At 41.6% G+C, this 20,905-nt stretch overlaps 1 protein-coding gene across 1 annotated transcript in view; it reads left to right on the top strand.

The window, feature by feature from the left end:
* The window catches only part of STAMBPL1 (STAM binding protein like 1), a 45,282-nt gene that overhangs the window by 1,691 nt on the left and 22,686 nt on the right, over nucleotides 1-20,905 (top strand). The window lies entirely within an intron of this gene.

Here is a 20,905-nt window from a genome sequence, read left to right as displayed (position 1 = left end):
GGAATTTATGTGTCAGCTGATCCTTGGGGATTTTAAAAAAGAAACTTGTTTTTAAATAAAACACGCACCATTTGAATGACCAGGCGGAGAATCCTAGTGTTTTACCCATATGGTGGTCTCAGGGCCAGTTTCTTGCCTACTTTTGCCTTGTTTCTTAGGACTGATTGCCAGTGAGAGGTTTGGAGGGAGAAACTGAGGGGAGGGTGTCCCCATGGGTGTCCCCAGCAGAGAGATTTACTCCTAGAGAGGAGAATTTCTCTGGAGTTGGCTCCTGAGAGAGACTGATAAAAATAGTTAAAGAATTGTGAATAATAGTTACCTCTTTTTACTTTCAGCCCCCAGGATTTAACTAAACCAGCTTAATCGTATTCCTCCTTCAAGGACTCTGCCCAATCCTACTTAGAGCATCCATCCAGGGAGTGAGGTTGCTTTTCACAGAGGAGAAAAGTCTGGCAATGCTTGCTCAAAATATGAGGAGTAGAAGAAGTGTGTAGGTGCTGCCTAGGAAATGCCAGATGCCTTACTGGAGGATACGTTTACAAATTAAACACTTTTTAATCCACTGGATTTGTGGTTCTGTCTAATGCTAGCATTTTCCCCTCAACCCGGTGAAAGATTTATAAGTGACTTCAAATGACACCACAAGAAATGACTCATAGTCATCCCTGAAAGTATTAGAGTCAGTCTTCTGTCCCTTTGGGCTAATGGATCACAGATGCTCAGGAAATATTTGTTAAATGAAAAACAAGTCTAGAATGTTTTTGCTTCTCAACTTAACTACATCACATCTAATATTGATTGTTTTTAGCTATAACTTCATATGAATCACCAAACCTTTCATCAAACTGAAGCCCACTGATAAATTCAACTAAGATCAACTTCCTCCATGAAGGAACAATGATAATCACTTAGAAATAAAACAAAAACAAAAAAGCACTCTATTGGTACCTGTTGACTTGCTCATTCCAGTGGGATGTGTGAGTTTACATTTAAAAATCCTGAGTTGACATCAGAATGTTCAACTCAGGAATAATCTCGATGTGCCTTTTGTCACAAATTATTTGCATTTCTAAGCAAATCACATGAATTTCTAGTGCAATCCAGGATCTCCTCATGCTGAGTGGAAAAGCCAATTAAACCTTTGGCAAATAGCTAAGTCTTCAAAGCACACGGTGTTTGATTTGCTTTCTAAATTTTAAATTAAATTCATGTTATGTTTGTCCATTTATGTAGCTGATTTAGAGACTAATTCACACTGGTGATTACTTAGTAACTTGCGTTATTAAAAGCAGCTCTTTTATATAAGCACCAGTAATTCATATGTTTTAATTGCTCTAGTTAACCTTTCAAAGCCCTCTTGGAAATGGCTGCCTTGCATAATCTTGAATATTAAAGGCGCCAGGCCATTTTTTTTTTTTTTAACAGTTCTGACTTTTCATTCTCGTGATTCATGTTTCAATTTCAGTTCTAAAGATTAGAAAGCTGTTTAAAGTTTGCCTGGATATTAACATTACCATGCATATTAATAATGCAAATTTTCTGTCTGAATTCTTTCTTTTATGTCTCCCAATCAAGCTGTTTTATTCTGAATAAAAATCAAATGAGATCCTTAGACATTTACTTATTTTTAATGGGCTATATCCAAAATAAATAGATAAATAAATAAATTAATTAAAAAAATAAAAATTTCTTATTGTTTTGGAGTAACACAAACACTCATGTGCTCTGCATAATGAAACATGGCCATTCTTATCAGGTATTTACTTGATTAGTAGGTACTTGAACAAGAGTTAAAGGCATGTTCCTTTCATGTCTTATTAAGGCTCTTGAAAGCCAGGGAGTGGAATTTTGATTTGATAAGGTGGCCAATTTAAGGTAGGTTCATTGATGGGGTTAAGTGATGAAACCATCTTTTCCAAAGAACACTTTGGCATTTGACTAGGAAGTCTATTAGTAGAAGGAGGAAGTGGACGTGGTAATCTGGTGTCATATAATGAGAGCCTGATTTTAATTTAATTAATTTATTTATTCATTTATTTTTTAATCCTCACCTGAGGATATTTTTCCATTTATCTTTGGATAGAGTGGGAGGAGGAGAGAGAGAGAGAGAAACATAGATGTGAGAGAGACACATCGATTGGTTGCCTCCTGCATGACCCGCAGCAGGGCTGGGATCAAACCGCAACTGAGGTACGTACCCTTGACCGGAATCAAACCCACGACTCTTTGGTCCTCAGGCTGTCTCTCTAACCACTGAGCCAAACCGGCCAGGGCAACAGCCTGATTTTTAATCCAAATACTGAAATGGAGAAGAGAAAATTTAAGACTGTCAGACATCAGAAGTCTTTATTTTATGTGGAAGAAGGATAGTAAACCTATGGCACAAGTGTGATCATTCACATATTTCATGTCCACAAAACATTCCCCATTGATCATAGCATTCTTTTCTGCTGAGCCCTGGTGTAGCCTGCGAACCTTGCAAACATTCAACGGGTATTTAGTAATATTAGTTCTTGAACATGTGCTACATGCCACACACTGTACAAAGCTTTAACACATGTTACGTCAAGGGTGATGACGTAGTTAGGAACATGATTTCTGTTTGCCATTTAGTAGTTGTGTGTCCTCAGGCAGTTTCTAACTTCTCTGAGCCTCAGTGTCCTCATTTTAACTCTAGGTGGGAAGACTGCTATAGTGACTAAGAATACAACGTTCTTAATTCCCCCAGAGCTTCTTTAGGATGGAATATGCCCTCACTGATTTTAATATTTTCACATTACATTAGCCCTTCTATAATTTCTTGTTCTCATAAATACCTTTCAGAAATCTGTAACTAGTATTATTTTTTTCTAAGGAGGCAAAAGCTTTTCCTGGTCTTGTGTAAAGTTTGTGGGTAAAACACGACAATTTAGTTGAAGAAAAATATTCAAATCACATGTTTAAAAATATTCAAATCGCATGTGCATCCTTTGATTTACCCTTTTGTGTAAATTACACATCATGTCACTGAAGTTCCATTCCTTTTAAAAGAACTGTTTTTAAATGTAGTGGGTTTAAACTTGATTAAGGATGATAAACTTTGAGTTTTGGTGAAGTTGGTGTTTTTGATTTTTAAACTTCTGTTGTACTCGTTTCAGTGACATCACAGTTGACTAAACCACAGATTCAGTAAGGGTACAACTAAGAGTGTCCAGAGACCTATCACGAACTATTCATTTTGACTGTTTGATTTGATGACTGCCTGGGAGAATTTGGAAACAGGAAGCCAGTGATGACTCATTGTTAACCCTCTCAGGCTCGGTGTGAACGCTGCCTGACTGTTTTGCCTTTTCCTGTGCTCAGAAAGAAACTCCAGTGTGGGCCCCTTTTGAGAGTGTTGCATTTCAAACTCGAATGGCTGGGGCAGTTGTACACCTTTTAATTAAAGGCAAAAGGAAGACTACAGTTGTCAGTAATAGTGACCTTGGTTAAATTCAGCTCGGCTAATGACCCTGTGATTGTATTTCTCCTGTTTCTGGAACCATGTTTTTAACACTGGAAATCCGGCCTGGCTGGTGTGGCTCAGTGGTTGAGCATCGACCCATGCACCAAGAGGTCACCGGTTTAATTCCTGGTCAGGGCACATGCCGGAGTTGTGGGCCAAATCCCCAGTGGGGGGCATGCAGGAGGAAGCCAATCAATGTTCCCTCTCTCATCGACGTTTCTATCTCTCCCTCTTCCTTCCTCTCTCTCTAAAATCAGTAAAGGGAAAAATAAGTTTAAAAAAACAACAACACTGGAAATACGCATTTTAACCACTGAGAAGTTGTGGGAGCCCTTTATGCTTGTGGGTTCATGCTTCAGTCTTCTGGTGAATTGACTCTGGTTCTTTTTCCAAACTGTTTTGTCCTTGAAACATTGGTTTATAAACCATTCCACAAGGTAAATTTTCTGCAAATGGACATGGTAGCTGGAATGAGATTAGACCAGAGAGGCCTGGAATAAGTGTTTGTGATTTTGTTCAGTGGGGCAGAGAAACTGCTTACTGAATCAATACAGCACTTTAAGAAAAATAAATAAAAAGATGAAAAACAGTTGAAATCACTAATGATTGTGGAACTTTGTTTTCCCAATTAATAAAAAATGTAAGCAATTAAAATGTGGGATTTGAAAGAAATGTAAATGACCACTATAACATAAAGTTATTTTCCTTTGGCAACAACAATGTTATTGAAAACCTTAGCAAGGTAACTAGGGTAGTGCTTCTCAGACTAGTCTCAAAAAAACAATCCCACCCCCATTGGTTATTATTCAGTAAATTTGGATGGGGAGCCTTCATTTTGACAACCTTCTTGAGGGATTTTGATACAGGTGGTCAATTAAATAACATTGAGAAAAACCTACTTAAGAACTAAATCTAATTTTATATTCAGATTTGTGCTTCTATTTTTAAGTTGTCTACATTTTCCCTCCTGATTTCCATAGACATTTTCATGTAATAGCATACACATCAAGGCTGCCTTGGAGTTTCTATAAAGGCACTCTGTACTTACTTTATTTTCTTATCAACACCTGTTTTTTGATGAACGGAATCAGAAAACCACAGGGCTGGTGGGAATTTTTAGAGAGAATGTTGCACATCCTTCTGAAGGGCATAGAGGGTGTGATCAAAAAAGGAAGCAGAGGAAGACATATCTTGGGGTGGGGGGTGGAAAAGGAAGTCTAATAATGCACAAGAAGAGAAAAGGGATCAGATCTCTGGCTCTGAGGGCCTGGTGAGGGAGTAGACCTCTTCCGGGGGGCACTTGGTTACTAGTGTGCATTTCTGAGCGGAGAACTAACCTGATGCAAACAAGCATCACATTTGAACTAGGGACATATAGTACCTGGTCCAGAGCAGAGGATTAAGGAACACGTGGGCAAAGCCAACTGGTTGGCCATCATAAAGGCTGAAGAGAAGTAGGGTGAGCAATTGGAACCTTGAATTTGGTAGAACTGACTTCGAAGGGTTTATGCAGCAGGGTTCTCTGGCTGTGTTCCAGGTCTGTTGCCAGTAAATTTCTATTTCTAGCAACTGTGAGTACGGTGTGTGACACTAAGACCCCCCAGCTTAGCCATCAGACCAGACCCTCCGGATTTAGAAAGCCCTTGAATAACTACTACCGCTACTACTACCTTAAAAACATTGCAGAGCATGGAGGTCACAATTATTCTCACTTAAAACCAGAGAAACAGACTCAGTAATTTATCAAAATTCACACAGATGTGGCAGGGCTAGAATTCAAATCTGGAGCTACCTACTCAAAACTTTTAGGCTTAAAAACATTCTAATTTGTCTGATTATGCAGTGATGCATGCTTGTAACAAATTGTACAGAAATTAATTGAATGTGAAATCCTTCATGATTCCATCCTTAAGAGAACAGCTGAGAAAAAATCAGTATATGTTGCTTGGACTGTTTTCTTGAAAATGCCAATATACATTAAATACAAGGATGGAGTCATACTTATATATTATTCTGCAACTTGCTATTTTTTTTTAATGCTATAACTTCAACAACTTTCTGGTTCAGTGCATATAGATGTAAGTCCTTTCTCAAGGCTTCATTCACTATAGAGATTCCTTATTTTAAATAACCCCCTTTAGATGGCTATTTAATTTTATTTCCAAAATGTTAATTTTTAAAAAACATATTTTTTCTTTATTGATTTTTAGATACAGAGGAAGGGAAAGGGAGAGAGATAGAAACATCGATGAGAGAGAACATTGATTGGCTGCCTCCTGCACATCCCACACGGTGGACCCAGCCCACAACCCAGGCATGTGCCCTGACTGGGAATCAAACCAGTGACCTCTTGATTCATGGGTCAACACTCAATACTGGCCAGGCCAAAATGTTAATATTTTTAAACCATGCTGCAATGAGAGAGAGAGAATGAGAGAGACAATTTTATGGGCAGCATAATCTATGGGGAAATTAGACTGTTAGAACTGGAAGTCCTTGGTTAACAGAAATGCATATTTTTAAAAAGTGCCCATTTTTCTTCCAGTTCTTATCAATATTGAGTATGATGCAAATTTTACCAATCAAATAAATGAAAATACTTTGTTCAAATTCATAGTTTCTTAATTACTAGTGAAATGAAATATTTTTTTCATGTTACTTAGCTATTTTTATTTCTCTTGTGACTTGTTCATTCCATTTGCCATTTTTATTCCACTCTTTCTCTCTTTCTTACTGTTCCCTATAGTTTAGAGATAATAGATTAGCCATTGTCACCAGCCCATGTGGCTCAGTGGTTGAGTGTCGACCCATGCACCAACAGGTCACCGGTTGGATTCCTGGTCAGGTCACATGCCCAGGCTGTGGGTCACATCCCCAGTGGGGAGGGGGGCATGTAGGAGGTGGCCAGTCAATATTCTCTCTCATTGATGTTTCTATCTCTCTCTCCCTCTCCCTTCCTCTCTCTCTCAAATCATTAAAGGAAAAAAAAATGGTTAGCTGTTGTCCTTTTACTTATTGAAGGGATTTTTAAGGTACATTATAATTGAACATTTAAAAAGTTTATTTTAAAATGATTTCAGACTTCCACAAAATTGCAAAAATAGTACAGTTTCTTTATATCTTTTATCCGTTTTCCCCAAATATTAACACCTTACATAATCACAGGAGTTATCAAAATGAGGAAATAATTGTTACAGTACTATTGTGTAATCTACAGATCTTATTCACATTCCATCAGTGTCTTTTTTCTGGCCCAAGATCTCATCCAGGATCACACATGCATTTAGTTGTCATGTCTCCTTAGTCTCTTTTCATCTGAAACAGTTCCTCAGCTTTTCTGTCTTTCATCATTTTCACACTTTTTTTTTTATCTTCACCTGAGGACATTTTTTGTTCAGATAGAGTGGGAGGGAGAGAGAGGAAGAGAGAGAAAGAGAGAAACATTGACGTGAAAGGGACACATCAAGTGGCTGCCACCCGCACGACCAACCAGGGCCGGGAACAAACTGCAACTGAGGTACGAGCCCTTAGCGGAAACCGAACTCGGGTCTCTCTGGACCACAGGCTGACCCTCTAACCACTGAGCAAAACCGGCCAAGGCCATTTCACACTTTTTAAGAGCATTTGTCAATTGTTTAGTGGAAAGTCTTACAATGTGAGTGTGTCTGATGTTTCTACATGAATATATAGTAAAGACTGTAACCTAGTCTGGAAGTGGTCACAAAGATCTTGCCTGAGGAAGAGATGCTTAAGCTAACCCTGGAAAGATGCAGAGGAAGTAGAAGTGTGAAATGAGGGTGGAGTCTATTTGCATAGACCTTGCACTGGTGCATCTCAGAACCGCAAGGCACCAATGCATGAAGAGGGGATGCAAAAGCTGGCTGGTGAGTTGGCAGCTGAGTCAGACCTAGGTTTGCAGGAACTGTTAAGGATATGTGCTATTAAAGGTTTTTAAATGAAGCCAAGACAATGGCCGAGGGAGATACACCTGTTATATGTAGAAATAATCAAGGGGAGAGTGCTGGAAAACAGACCAGTTAGAAGGCTATTCTAGCGATGCAGACAGAGAAAAGGGTGGCGAAGAGAAACAGCAGGTGGCCCCTGGCTGTAAGGAAAGATGGTGAGCAAATGCAAATTTGAGAGAGATTTTGGAGGGCGAATCTGCAGAAGTAAGTAGTAGATTGGATGTGCAGTTGAGGGAGGGAGCAGGCACAGGGTGAGCATTTCCAGGTCTTGCCAGTGTTTTGTGTAACGTATCAGATATTGGTACCATTCCTTGAGATGGACAAGAAGTTTTCTCTGTTGAGGCCAGAGCATCATTATCCTCAGTTACCTTAGATGACAACATTTACAACATATTTGCCGACCTTTGCCCCTATATCTCAGTATGTCCACTTAACTTCCAAATTGTATGTTGTTTTCACCTTGGCATGTCCCCCAAAACGATTTAATCTCCATTCTTTTTAGCGCTCTCGATCCAGACCCGAGGTACCGTATCCACAGTTGCATACTTGCCTCCTCTCTGGGTTGTCAGCTCCTCTTCTTTCTGTAACTTTATCCATCACTGTCAGACTATTTTTTCTTTCCAGTTTTATAGGAGCATAACTTGAAAGAGATTATTTCAATTTAATAAATATGTACTAAGTGCCTAGTTGGGGAAGATCAACTTATTGAGCAGAATTGAGAATTGAGTAAGAAGCTAAGCATAATTGAGCAGATTCAGGGCCATTTTGCCTAGTGATAAAAATAAACTTTATCCTTGTCTTACTCCTTACATAGAAATGAATCTCACATAAGTCAAAGATATTTCTCTAACAATATCTAACCATAACATTACCGGAAGAAAAGATTGGTGGACATATTTAAAAATTTCGTTATCATCAGTGAGTTTGAAGACATTTTAAAGAGTGATGGAAAACCCAGATACCATAAAATATAGGTCCATTTGACAGCCTCAAACTTTATGCAAAAATTAAACAACCTTCCAACAAAAACTTCAACTAAACTAATAAATATAGAAGGAAGGATGAAAATAGAAAATTCACTGTTTTCAAACACCACAGTAATAATTGTTGCAGGGAAGAATCATCTTCAGATGCTAAAATTAGTGGGGAAAAATATCTGCATATTTTCAAATAACTCCCTATAAGATACTTTGAAATTATAAAGTACAAAATAGTAGCTTTGCAGGGGAGACCTAAACAAGTGATCAAAATTAATATCACTGATAATGGGGTGAATCAGTGTCTCCTGATGTACTGAGGACACACCATCACTTCTGGGTGTTTTGCCAAAAAATTGCATAATTCTGTCTGTTTCTTGTCTTTATAGCAGTTAACTCGGCTATAATGATATAATGGTGCAGATAATTGTTTAATGTTTTTATAGCTTTCTGCCCCATCCCCTACCCCTAGCAGAATGTAAGTTTTATAAGATCAGATACCGTCTGTCTCTTTGCTCACCACCGTATCCCCAGCTGCTAGCACAAAGTACGCAATTAATAAATAATTTTGGACAAAGATACGAATGAATGAATTTATTTGGTACCAGCAATATTTGTGGGAAAGGCATCTTTAGCCTTGGAACGTAGTGAGTGGGAAATCACAGTTGGATATCCTGGTGGAAGTGGATGGAGGACATTTGAAGACATCGTGTGAAAGTTCAGATTAAGCTTCAGTTTAAACCTTGGAGGAAAATCTGTCTAATGGAATGAAGGTATGGTAAGAGGAAAGACAAAGAATTAATGGTTGGGATGCAGGGTAAGGGAAGTGGAGGAAAAAGAAAACGTGTCTGCTTCATTGAGGCCGAGGTAAGAGTTTGTTCTAAAGGAGGGAGTATTCAGCCGATGAAGGCCAGGGATGGGGTGACCTGTAACTCTCTTAGAGAAGTTGTATCTGATGGAGCGAGTCTCAAGTTGTAATGTGCATGAAGGTCTCCGGGACTGCTTGACAGAACTAGAGATTCATCGGGCACCCTTCCCAGAAAGTCTGACTTGCTGGGGCCTAGAAATCTGTTTCTTGTAATAACCACTCTTCTTCCCCAAGTAATTATAGTGCAGGTGGTCTAGGAACCGCACTGGGAGGAAACTTGACATCAAAGTAGGGGGATGTCAGCTACAGGGAAGGAAAATAGGAAAGGTGAGCAGAGAGGAACAGCAGACGGCCACCAAGAGCACTTAAAAATAGGCTGCTGCACCCCTGGCTGGCTCAGCGGATAGAGCTGCGGCCTGCAGACCAATGAGTCTAGTTTGATTCTGGTCAGTCGTGCGGGAGGCAGCCAGTCGAGGTGTCTCTCTCACATCGATGTTTCTCTCTCTCTCTCCCTCTCTCTCACTCTCTCCTTCCCTCCCACTCTCTCTGAAGAAAAATATCCCTGGATGAGGATTTAAAAAAAAAAAAAAAAACAAAGAAAAAAATAGACTCCTGGTTATGAATGGACACAGACTGTTTTGCTTTGTTCAATGCATTGAAGAGATTGGCCAGGGCAAGACCCAAAATGTGACTGCGTCTGTCTGCGGGAGCACGGAGCAGTTGCGATTCCTGTGGTTGGGGGACCGCAGAGGAGCACTAAATGAGAAGTGTTCTCGGACAGCTTTTGCTTTTCAGTAGTGGTGCTGGACTGAATTCATCTTGTTGGAGAACTGTCCTTAGACAATTTATGAAAATTGAATAATGTTGATTAATAATGCCCAGGGACTGACCTCATCTCAGCTTCAGGCAACTGGCAGAAAATGATGTTATTTCAAAAATTTATTTCTGCCTCATTATGCTTCATTGAATTAGATAACTTCTGGATAGTATTTTCTTAAAAGCACATTGCAATAAAAAGGGAAGTGTGTACGTTAGAATTTTAGTGGCTTATGGGTGGCTTATCTTTAGAATGCATAATTTCTAGGAAATTTTAGTATTTCAACAGGAGGATAACAAAATCAGCATGCTTTAATGGATTTATGATGACAAAGTAATTGTGTACAAATATGAATTTCTCCCCTAGACCTTAAATTTGTTTTCCAGATGTTTTCTCGTGCATATTAATCAAGTCATCTCACTACAAAAAAATAGAATGGCATCATAAAGTAGCACATTTATGAGTGTAGGAAATGCCTTTTGAATACCACAACTTAGAATTAATATTAGAAACAAGCAGATATTTTGAATTGAACTTTGTCTTGGTAGAATAATTTTACATTTGAGTTTCTTAACTACATAATCCACAGACATCGAATGATTCTGCCTAAGAAACAAGTGGAGGGAATGACTCCCCTTTTATTTCTTTGGCAAGGGGGAGATTATGAATCAGATGTTTGTAATGCTGAACTGAAATTTCATTTCTGCAGTATATTCTGTCATTCTTTTCCAAGCGCTAGGATTTGACTTTCCCCCGAGTTCACCATTAACTACTGAATGCTAGTTGCCAGTATTGCTGTGTGCCTAGGAAGGGTAAGGACTCTGGGATCCTGGGCACCAGGTTTTGAGCCTTGCCCCATTGTTTGCTCAAGTTACTTTCTATTCTAGGTTCTAGTTTCCTCATCTGCAAAATGGAGATAACAATAACTGTCATTTGTCACCTTCTCAACAGCTCTTTCCCGAGTTAGGGTCATCACCTGCACTCTGCAGTTTGGGAAGCTGTGTGTGATTCTGCAGTTGGCAGCTGCAGGCAGACTGTCAATGCAGGTGGTCTGGCCCTGGTAGTTGCGTGTCTGACCCTGGGCCCACTGCCTTCTCTTTGATAAGGCTTCACTGAGGGCTGACATCATGTGGGTTAATGCAGCGTTTCAGCTAACCAGGGAAGAAAAGCTGTCTGTAAGCACTGCTTAGTATGATGATGGTAGCTGTTCTGCTACAATAAAGGGGATGTATAGTCCTACGATAATACCTCAGCTGCCCAGAACTCAGCTTGCTGTTAGTGGAGGGAAAAAAAAAACAGGTAAGAAAGATGCTTTTTGAGCAGTCAAATTAGAAATCATGTAGCACATGCACTGTAATCAGCGTATAGTTGACTCACAGGAGATCTCTCAGATCCCTGTCCAGTCTACCTTTTAATTATACAAATACATTTAAGTTATGTTTTCAGTGGTCGAAGATAGATTAAAAGAAGGGAAAGACTGACGTCAGAGGAGTTCAGGGAAGAGGTTGCTTTTTTTTGGGTTTGTTTGGTTTTTTGTCTAACAGCAGCAAAACTGAATTTATTGAAAGGATAACGAGCCACAGAATTACAAGGAAGATTGTAGACCCAGCTTGGAAGCTGGCAGAAAGAAGGCAGCTCAGGGTGAAGGGGCTAAGAGAAAGAAACTACAGGAACGGTCTAATAGCAGAACACTGTGGTCAGTGCCAGTAAGACAAAAAAACAAAACAAACCTTCAGCCATTCCTTCTATCTGGTGTGTTCCAGAAGGAAGGGTGGCAGTGGCCACGCACGGGCACATGTCTGTCCCTGGCTGTGTGGGGAGGATCCCTTGGGAGCAGCCTTTCACATCTGTGGGAGGTGGGGCTCCAATGGTTTCCCCACAAGACAACTGAGGTGCTCCTAAGAGGGTGAATGGCAAGACCTTCTGGGGTAGGAAGTCTTAGCTGTGATATGAAGGAGCAGGTGAGCAGCCCAGCCAGGGAATAGGCAGCTGTTCTGGGCAGAGGGCACTGCCAATAGCTGGATGCTATATAGTATGGAGCACTTTTGGAAATGGTAAGAACCATGTCTCCTCATTTAACATGGCGCCTTATTCCTTTTTCTTAATTAAATTTGTTTTTATTTTTATACTTTATTAACAAAGTTTCTTTTTACTTTAAATATATTTACTGAGGTATAATTAATCTACAATAAATCACATATTTAAAGTGTACCATGTGATGAGTTTTGATAAAGGTGTACATATAGGAAACTATCACCGTAGTTAAGATAGTGAACATATCCATCACCCCAGAAAATTCCTAGTGTTTCTTTGTAATTATCCCCACTTCTCCCTCCCTCCCAGCCCCACCCCACTATCCCCACACATACTGATCTGCTTTCTGTCACTAGAGTTCAATTTGCTTTGTCTACAGTTTTATAAAAATGGAAAGAAGTTGTTTTACAATTGATTTTCTAAACAAAAGCAAATTGGAAATGCAGGGAAGCATTGCTGTTTAGCAGGTACATTGAAATAAGACTGTGAGTCACCAAGAGATAAATAATGTTTATATTTTAGTCAAAGAATGTAATGTGATCTTAAAATATTTCCTTCGAAAATTGTTATCGATCACAAAATACTATTCTTAATATTACTTTAGTTATTCGGAATCACCACTTTTGCCATTGAATTCGCAGAGCTAAAGATTCTCTTCTGCTTCTAGAGGAGCCTGAATCAGTCAGGCAGCATATTGCAGAGCCTCAGAGAGGCTTAAACAATGGCCTTTACGTCTTACCCACTAACAGGGCGGAGGAGAAGGTTTGCAGGATACGTGCAGACGCTCAGCAGTGGTAGCGCTGAGCCAGGCTGTTCCCCGTCCTCTGCACACCGGCTGTGCTTAGGCTCAAGTGACCCTTCTGGGTTACGAGGTGGCCACTGCATTTTGAGCTTTACATGAAGACATATGTCCAGCTGATGAACAGGCCCATGTTCTCCAGAGTATCTCTTTGTGTTGGAGATGAACATCTCTCACAGAATCCTGCCAACAGCTTTCCCCCGTCTGGGCCCTTCGTCTGAGATTTGGTCACTTGCCAACTAGCCAAGGGAGGCTTGGAAAGGTGCATATGTCTGGGAGATTGGGCCCTGTGGGCAAAGAAGAAGTGGTGGTGGGGGGCACTGGACAGAAAATGTACAGTGTCTACCAAAAACTAGTTTCAGTGACGCCAGTAGTTAAGCATCAGTCATTTCCAATATCTATAATTGAAATCAATGTTTTAGAACAAAGGTAATTAACTTCACTTTTCTAACCATTTGAGATATATATATTTCAGTTGAGTTCTTCTGGAAAGGTGTTATTTTCCCCCATTTAATACATAAAGGTAAAACACACAAAAAGTTTAAGTAAGATGCCATAGCATCCCCCACTCACGAGTAACAGAGGCTAGGGGCTCCAGGTGTATGTGGCCCCCAAGCCTGAGCTGTTGGTGATGAGGGTGTCCCACTGCTTCATCCTTGTTTCAAGATGAAAATTGTATTGCACTAGGAGAAGTAATTATTTTATTACTTCAAGTGTGACTTGATTGCCTTCAGGGTAGCCTGGATTTACCTCAAAGTAATTTAAAACATACATCGGGAGTGCTGATTTATTTAATAATATTTCCTAGCCCTGGCCAGTTTGGCTCAGCGGTTGGAGCGTCCGCCTGTGGTCTGGAGAGACCCGGGTTTGGTTCCCGCTAAGGGCGTGTACCTCGGTTGCAGTTTGTCCCTGGCCCTGGTTGGTCGTGCGGGTGGCAGCCACTCGATGTGTCCCTTTCACATCGATGTTTCCCTCTCTCTCTCTTCCTCTCTCTCCCTCCCACTCTATCTGTACAAAAAATAGGAAAATGTCCTCGGGTGAGGATAAAAAAAAAAAAATAACATTTCCTGTAACAACTGCATCCTTGCTGATTGATGTAACCTAAACCACAGTGTCGTGGTATGTTTAACCTGGAATATTCCTCTAGGGAGCAGATCCAAGCACTAGTGGGTATTCACCTGGAGTATTTACAAGCATAGAAAAAAAGTGCAAAAAAATCTGTTTATAATATTTTGATTATATTTCATATTTCTCATCAATATTTTAGTGCGTATCTTCTAGGTTACAGCATATTTCTGATTTGCGGTTATTACAGATGAGTATAAAAAATCAAAGTAATTGTTGGTTTAATATCTGAACGTTTAAATCTTTCATAGTGAACAGCATGGGCCTAGGTAATGTTTTTTTTCCTCCCTAAATCAGGTCCCAGTCTGTCAGAGTGTGACTCAGGAGTTCCTTCTTTCTGCCTGTGTCATTTAAGGTGGGGGAACAATATTGTACCTCCCTTTATCTAAATCATATTAGGTCACCGCAGCCCATAGTCTAAGTTATGATAACTTGCTTTATTTATTTCCAGCGAAGTACAGTGCACCAGGTAAACATGAACTCTGACCCAGTGGGGTAAAGAAAGATTGCTGGTTGGCCAATTAGAAATGAGACTCCAGGAGGTGGCATGAGGTGTCTGGCCTCTCGCACCTGCTTAACCAGTTCACGACAGCCTGCAGATCGAAAGGAGCCAGGGAGGTGACGCGTTTGGGCGATGTCCCACGGGCTCTTCTGTGTGTGCTCAGTCTCTAAGGAGGTTGTCTCCCTGCCTGAAGTGTCTTCTCGGTATTCAGGAAACATGGCTGTGTGTATGAAAGTGGGTCAGGAATCTGAGCTTAGCCACCAAAAAAGGGTTAAAAAGTAAAGAAAAGGAGAGGTAAGGGCATTAAGGCCAAGCAGGTCACACAGTCTGCGCTGGGCTAGGTCGCGTGTTTTCCTCGCTGTTCGCTCCTGGTGTTGTTTACTGCTGGTTTTAAGAGGCAGACTGTCGAGCTGCTACCCATTTCCTTGGGGGAAGTGGAAACATGGAGATATCCCACTGGGACCCCAAATTGAAAGGATTCTGCTACTGGGCGTAGGAGGAGTGAACTGTCATAAACTCGAGTTGTGTAATGGCACTTTGCACAGGGTTCCTGCCCTTCCCAGGCCACTCATGGATGACACCCGTTTTTGCCACACGCCCTCTGAGCCCTGTCGGGAACTACTCAGTTGGTTCCAGGAGCTACTTGCCAGCCGAGCCCGTAGGGCCCAGAAGGGTTGTCCTCTGAGTGCTCATTGTGAATCTATGGTTTGGGTATCTCCTCTGTGCCTGGTTCTCCAAGGCCTTGTGTGTGAGGGTTAACAGGAAGTACCCACAGACACTTCCCTACTCCTCTGGAAAAGGTTATTTACAGAGAAAAATAGTTGTATCTTTGGAGGCTAGCGCTAAAGCCAAAGGAACTCTCCAGGGGCACCTGCCAGGTTCAGGGTTTCCCAGGCTGTGCTCCAGATGTTATCACTGCTGGGATGTGTGCTCTGCTGGGGGCGGAGAGCAGGAGCTGGTGGAGATTAAACCAGGCATTCCTGATGAATGTGCTCACCGAGCTGGAGCAGGCGGGAGGAGCCCGGCGGGGAATGAGCAAAGGGAGCCTGGGAGGATGGAGTAAGGATGACTAGCAAGTAGATACAGGACCCACGACTCGGACCCAGGCTGACTCGATTCTCACCCAGAGCACACCAAGCCGCCACTTTGAAGGGGGAATTGATATCTGATACGGGCCCGATGTTGAACATTTTCCTCCTGCCGGCCCTGCTCTTGCCCTGTTCCCTGGATTACTTCCTTCCCCGAAGGACCTCGTGCTCATCATCCAGGCATCCGCTGCCGCTTGCCTTTCCTCCTGCTGGGAACGGAGAACTTAAATGAAAATGGCCTCACTTTCCTCAGCAGAGGCTACACATTCCACTTGCTTGATCTGCTGGCCACCTTCCTGTCCCCCCAGGACACTGTCACCTCTCCACTGACACCCTGCCTCCTGTCTTATCCCCACAGTCTGTTCTCAGCCGCACACCCGGGCCTCTTTGTAAACCACAATGCCATTCATATCATGCCTTCGCTCAACACGCTTTGGTACTCTCTGGGTGTCTCGAGAAAAGCTCCCATTTCACCCCAAGCACAAGCAGAAGTCCGCAGGGGGACCTGGAAGGCCTCCTCGCTTCTCCCGCCTGATTTCTTTTCCCACCATGCTTTCTCTTCAAGAAGACATGTCATATCCTCTAACTTACTATGTAATTTATTTATTCAAATAATTTTTGTTTCATTATTTTTTTGTTACTCCTCACCCAAGGACATTTTTTCATTTCTTTATTTAATTTTTTTATTACAGATGTCCCTCCTTTGGTTTCTCTCTTCTTGCCTCCCTCACCCCCCTTCCTTCTGAGGTTTGTCCGTCTGTTCCCTACGTCCATGTCTTCATTGACTTTTAGATAGAGTGGAAGGGAGGGAGAAACATTGATGTGAGAGACACATCAATTGGTTGCCCCCCACACAAACCCTGACCAGGGTCGAGGATCAGACCTGCAACTCAGGTACATGCCCTTGACGGGGAATCAAACCCATGAGCCAGGGGCCGATGCTCTAACCACTGAGTCAAACCAGCCAGGGCAGAACGTTTATTGTTCATCTGTCTCTCCTGACTGGAATGTAAACTCTACAAGGGCAGGAATCTTTGTTGATTTAATTCATGCCCCACTTACCTAGAACAATACCTGGCACATCCTAGGTTCAACTGATGTTTGTTGAATGAATATATGATTGAATTAATGAATAAACCCGTATTGAGAAAATTAAGTGAGCTACCTGTAAGTTTTTAAAGACTGGTGCATAGTTTAGCACAGATCTAGAGCAAAATATCTACAAAATTTCTATTATATGCCTGGGATTGTGATGGGAAGTATATTATATATAGACTAAGAAAATGGCTTCTTCATTCATTAATTTAACAAATACATGTTGAGCCCTTATTAAGTAGGAGGCATTGTTCTAACTGCAGAATAGAAGATAAATAATAACAATTAAATGTTACAGAGACTGGGCCCAGTAGGGCCAGATTCTCTGATATTTTTTTTAAGAGAAACTGAAATCTGCATTTTTATATCAATCTCCCAATTTTTAAATTTTGATAATTAACTTCAAATTTTTAAATTTACTTAACAGCCAGATTAAACATTTATGACAACCAAATGCCGCCTTTTGGGGTGTAGCTGATAATATCTCTGTGTCTGGGCAGTGTTCAGGTGCACTGTGGGAGGAAAGGAGGAAATGCGGGTAGTTCTCTTCTCCCTGTACCTGGGCCCAAGGTGTGCAGGGAGGCGGGACAGGCAGACTGCTGAGGTAGGTGGGACGATGGAAGATGTGTATTTCATTGTCGGTAGTGGTGATAGTCTCTCTGGGCTACCCTGAATCATCCTTCCTGGGTTAAACTTATTGCGTTTGTCAGGATGCAGACCCAGCTGCCTAACCAAAGTATTAGACAAGGTGGAAATTTGTCATGTGACAAATTTGACGTATGACACAAGGTGTCTCTGTCATAATGATCTGAGAGTAAGTAAACTAGACCGCTCCTCTTCCCTTCTTGCTTTGCTGTGGCTCCTCCTGATGACTGAAGGTGGCTCACCTGTGTGGCAGCATTGCAGCAGGCAGGAGGGGCAAGGGTGGGTGGCAGAGGCCGGGTCCCTTCCCTTCAAGGGTACGATCCAGACTTCGCTTGCAGTACTTCTGTTTACACCCATTGGCCAGAGTGTGGTGACGTGGCCACACCTAACTCCCAGAAATGCTGGAAAGTGTAGGTTATATGAGTGGCTCTGTATCAGCTAAACATTATATTTTTATATTAGAAAAAGAGAATGGGTTTTGCAGGATATGCGGTGTTCTGCTGGCTGCATTCACTCCTGTGGGCCTCAGGTTGTACAAGGCAGGGCATCTCCTGCTGTGCCCTCTGTTTTCTGATAATTCTAGCAGGCCCTGGTAGCACAAATGGAAGGTGACACTTGACATTCATTTTCCTCTTTCCCATTCTTCTGCACCACTGTGCTTCTGGTCAGATTGCAATAGCACACTGTTTTGTTCTGCGTTGTGGGTTTGTGTGCCTTGTTGATCTAGAGCAGCAGTTTTGGTCTTGGGACCCCTTTGCACTCTTAAAATTACTAAGGACCCTAAAAAGCTTTGTTTATGTGGGCTATACCTATTTGTATTTACCATGTTAAACACTAAAGCAGACATTTATAGGCATATTCAAATACGCATTGCATGAACTTGGACCTCTGCAAATCTCCACAATTGTGAGAGGCTGATGGTAAAAAAGCAAATGTTTCAGTAATATTATGAAAATAATATTGACCTTACATACCCTTTAATAGGATCGTGGGGACCTTCCCTACACTTTGACAGCTACTGATCAAGAGAATATAACCTGTTTGTGTTGATTTTGGTCATTGTAATTTACTACAACTGCAACTGATAAGTGTTGGGACTAGGGATTAAAAAATAAAAGAATTAAGGCAGGACCAGTGCCATGGAATAGTTAATGGTAAAAATCAATCAATCAATCAATAAAAGTTGACCAACCAATCCATAAACTTCTTTCATCTTATATTTGAGGGGAGTTGGTTTCTTTCTGTTTCTGAGTTATAAATAAATTTATATGTGGGAGTTAATAGTGGTTGGTTTCCATTTATAGCAGTTCAGTAAACTCTGGTGTTTACGATGTATTGGATTAAACATTGCATACATCTAGAAGGTCATTACAGAGAAGTGTGTTTGATTTTCCAGCCCGGAATCTGTCTTTTCTCACTTGGCCCATCCCACTGCCTTCTAGGAAAGTGTGAAGAGCTGTATGTTTGCATTTCAGCCACCTTTGCAGCCAGGCCGCAGGCATGTGACAGGCTCTGCCAGTCAGACACCTCCATCCATACCCCGGAATAGAAACCAGCAACCTGAAGAGCTGGAGGCAGCTCCACGTGTTTTCCCGGCAGCAGTGGGTGTTGTTGGTGGAAGCTGCAGGCTCCCCAACCCGTCCGACGGGTGCTGCTGTGTGATTTGGGGTGATTTTCCTGAATATGTAGCCTCCGAGCCCCATTTCTCTGGCCTTTCTGGAAAAAACATTTTTTTCTCAATGATTTTTTTATTTTTCAATTACAGTTCATAGTCTTCCTGGAAATTTGTGATCTTCCCATTTTCCTCTGAATTCAGGAGTCCGCGCATTTGCTTGCGAGGAAGAACCCTGCTTCCTGCATTCTCAAACGCAGTGTCCCTCGAAGGGTTGTTTGGAAACCTCATGTATCAGAATCGCCCGGCCACATCCTCACACCCGGTGCCTCTTAAAACTGATGGACTTAAAACTGATGGATTCAGAAGCCCTGTGGCAGAGTTCCAGGGGTCTGCATTTTTTAAAAGTCCCAGGTTTATGTAATTTTTAGATACTGTAAAATTTAAGAACCACTGGTTTTAATGTTTCCAACTTTTTAAATGATTTGTTTTTTGTTTCAAGATCTGAGTAACCCCAGAAGGTTTTGCAAGACACCAATCGGTGACTACTATTCTGTTGGTCCTTTCTCTTCCCAGCTCCAGATTCCCCATAAGCCTCTTTGTTCTGTCTCTTTAACTTTTGTAATCTCTCTCTCTCTCTTTTTTCTGGTTCATTGCTTCTCACCGAGAAGTGGTAATTTCCCAATTGGGATTGCCTACATTCAGTAGTGCCAGAATTAATTGGGGTTTTAAACTGCACTCTGACTGTGGCTCTCTCCAGGTCATTTTTTTTCTCGTGCATTTCTGCAACCTGCAAGCTTAGATCTCCAGGGATCACTGGAGAGGATGAAGCGGAAACACTAGAACATGCCAGGTGGCTTTCCTTGAAGGGTTTTTCAGCCATGGATTCAGGCCAAAAATAACACGGATGGGTTGAATGGTCTACTTCTGAGATTTCTAGAATCTCAGAGTGTTATAACTTGAAAGAATGTAGCTTAACCCCCTCATTTCATAAATGAGGTACTGAGGAGGAGATGTGTCCATCATTGCACAAGTGATTGCACAATGGAGTATGGAGGCCAAAATAATTTTAGAAGAAGTGGGAAGCGGTGATGCAAAGCTTGACCTAAAGTAGTATAAAGAAGAGGGAGACTGCACGGCCGGTGCGGCTCAGTGGTTGAGCATCGACCCATGCGCCAAGAGGTCGCCCGATAGATTCCTGGTCAGGACACATGCCCAGGTTGTGAGACCAATCCCTAGTGGGGGCATGCAGGAGGCGGCCAATCAGTGTTCTCTCTCATTGATGTTTCTATCTCTCTCCTTCTCCCTTCCTCTCTCTCTGGAATCAATAGAGAAAAAAAAAAAAAGGGAAGAGGGAGACTGACATTTGAGTGACTATCTGAACTTGGGTGCATTCACTTAACATCTCTGAGATTCAGTTTCTTCAGTTGCAAAATAAAGATTCTAGTAATAGCTAACATTTTGATATAATATTGACTGTGTGCTAAGAACTATTCTAAGCACTTAATATGCTAATTCATTTAATCCTGATCACAACTACATGACATAGGTGCTATTATTTGCACCGTTTTTCTGATGAACAGAAAGGCTGGATAACTTACTGCAGTCACACAATTAGCATATTTGTTTTCTATTGCTGCTTTACCAATCACCACCAGCTTCATGGCTTAAGACAATACCTTTATGATCTCTCAGTTTTGTGGGTCAGGAGCCTAGGCAAAGCTAGGTCCTCTGCTTGGGGTCTCACAAGGCAGCAGTGGAGGTGTAGACCAGGGTAAGGGTTTCATCTGGGGCTCGGGGCCCTTTTCAAAGCTCACAGGTTACAGGCAGAATTCATTTCACTGCAGCTGTGGAACTCACAGTGGCTGAGTCTTCAAGGCCAGCAGGAGAGTGT

Source organism: Molossus molossus, unplaced genomic scaffold (assembly GCF_014108415.1).
Source record: "Molossus molossus isolate mMolMol1 unplaced genomic scaffold, mMolMol1.p scaffold_m16_p_17, whole genome shotgun sequence".
In the NCBI taxonomy this organism is placed as follows: domain Eukaryota; kingdom Metazoa; phylum Chordata; class Mammalia; order Chiroptera; family Molossidae; genus Molossus; species Molossus molossus.
This window is presented reverse-complemented; position numbering and strand designations above follow the sequence as displayed.